Here is a 2,244-nt window from a genome sequence, read left to right as displayed (position 1 = left end):
TTTTAATCCCCGAGAGGAGAGTCCAGAGATGCAGGTGCCAGGAGCCAGGGAGGGCGGAGAGGACAAACGGACAATGAAAAGAGAAGGAATCGCTGCTCCTCTGCGCCCGGCCGCCCGCCCTCCGCGTGGTCAGCACCAGGGAAATTTCAGGTCATGTGGCCGGCGGTCAGCAGGCCGGAACCAGGCCCTTCTGGAAGGGGCAGCGGCGCTTGGGCCGGGGTCCCTCCTCGTCCTCGTCCTCGTCCTCCTCTTCGTCCTCCTCCTCCGAGGACGACGAGCTGTCCAGTGTGAGGTCCACCACGTCGGTCCCGGGCTTGCCGTTCTCCACGCTGCCCACGGAGGCTGCCCCGCTGCTCGCGCTGCCCAGGGTGCCACCACTGCCGCCATTGACACTGGGGGTGGGCAGGAGCCCGCTGGCATCTGAGGTTCCTGTGGGCAACGGGGACGTGGGCACTCAGGAGGCTGCGACAGGCACAGCAGGGGACCCACGGCCATCACGCACAGGGCCAGCCGCACCCACAGCCACACAGGACTGGACGGGCGCAGGGCGCGGGACTCACCGAGCACCAGGATGGGGCCCTGGGGGCTGCAGCTCCGCTCCTTCTCAGTGCGGATCGGGCACCAGGAGCCGTCCACCAGGTACTCGATCTCATCGGCGTCCTCACACTCGCTCAGGATCTTGGAGAGGAGCCTGGGCGAGGGGGTGGGCTGATGCGGGGCTAGGTCTCACTCCCGGCCCCCTGCCCTCTACGGGGCTCGCCAACTCCCCACCCATCTCTGCAGAGCTGGTTCCGAGACTGTACCAACCGGACCCAAGGGCTCGAGGGTGGGGGACTGGAGGGCCTTCTGCACAGGCCTGGATGTGTGGCCCCGGGAGGACGGCAGGCAGCTGGCCTGGTAGCCACGGTGCAGACAGGAGGCCCGTCCCCAGTCACCCTGGAGGGTGGCCAGGGGGCCTGCGGCTTCATATCAGAGCACTACTCTGGGGCTGGGCACCACCAGGCAGTTGCCACTGGCCCTTCAACCCCCACCTCTACTGCACGACGCCCCATTTCACAGACGGGGAAGCAGCCGAGAGGTGACCGCAAGAGGACGAGCAGAGCGGAGGCCAGCGTAGGAACCCCGAGCCTCTTGTGGCCTGCTCTCCAGGCAGACAGGACACTGAGGCTCAGGAGGGTGCACATGGCTCCAGGCTCTTAGAAGCTCGGGGGACAACGGGGCCACCTCGCTCCCACACTGCAGTTCCTGTAGGGCATGCACTGCACACGGGGTCCCTCTGCATGGGGAACTTCCCGCTGTCCACAGAAGGGAAACAGAGGCGTGGCAAGGACAAGAGCCTGAGGTCACAAGACTGGGCAGCTGGCTCTGGTTCCAGTTCTGCCCCCAGCACCTACTGGCCACGAGGCATGTCTCCCTATCAGAGGGGGCACCGTGTCACGGGTAAGTCCACACAGGGCACGCTGGCCACCGTACCCCCAACCACAAGGGAGAAGCCTTGTCCCACTCAGGGCCACCCTTGCAAAGGCCAGTGGACCACTTCCATCCTGGCTGGCCCCCACTGCCACCCTCACCCGGCTCCCGAAGGCCTCTCCTGCTCTCCCGCAGCAGCAGCTGCCAGCAGAGGGCTCCTGAGGGCAGGTCCAGGGCAGACGGGCAAAACCACAGGAGATACTATGTGAACCCCTCCAGGAACCTCCCGGCTGCCCTGCGACACCAGGGCTGAGGTGGCCGGGACCAGGCCCTCCGGGAAGCACAGCACCTGCCCAGCCGGGGGCCACTGCTGCTCTGAGCTGAACCACCGGCTCCGGGCCTGGGGGAGGCGGGTGCCGGGCTGCACAGCTGCCAGCTGGGAACAGAGCGGCCATTCAGGTCCAGCCCACGTGCCTGGTCCCAGGGGCCTCCTCACTCCACTTGGAGGCCAGTAGCAGCTCGGCCCTTCCAAGAAGGGCTCAGGCTCAGAACTAGTGAGACCTGGATTCAAGTCACTCTAGGCCAACCTCCTACAAGTTAGTGGTAGGGTCTGGGTGGGGGCAGTCCCCCGAGGCTCAGTGTCCTCATCCGTTCAGTGGAGGGGCATCCTGGGGTGAGGCTCAGGGGTGGACGCCTGCCAAGCACGTGAGGCCCTGGGCTCCCCCAGCACCGCAGAGCAACAGGCAGCACGAGAGTCAGAGGCAGGGCAGGTGCTTCAAAAGGGAGTCCACCCCATGACCGCTGCCGGCCACAGTGTCTCTGGCGACGGGGAGG

At 66.5% G+C, this 2,244-nt stretch overlaps 1 long non-coding RNA gene across 1 annotated transcript; it reads right to left on the bottom strand.

The window, feature by feature from the left end:
• Nucleotides 1–2,238, bottom strand: LOC107135196. The gene is made up of 2 exons (XR_001502536.1): nucleotides 561–2,238; nucleotides 1–429 (listed from the first exon to the last, which is right to left on the bottom strand). It is a non-coding gene; the product is annotated as an uncharacterized LOC107135196 (long non-coding RNA).
• Between the last annotated feature and the right edge of the window lie 6 nt (nucleotides 2,239–2,244).

Source organism: Marmota marmota, unplaced genomic scaffold, assembly GCF_001458135.2.
Source record: "Marmota marmota marmota unplaced genomic scaffold, marMar, whole genome shotgun sequence".
In the NCBI taxonomy this organism is placed as follows: Eukaryota; Metazoa; Chordata; class Mammalia; order Rodentia; family Sciuridae; genus Marmota; species Marmota marmota.
The sequence above is the reverse complement of the archived record's forward strand: the minus strand, read 5'-3'. Positions and strand labels throughout refer to the sequence as shown.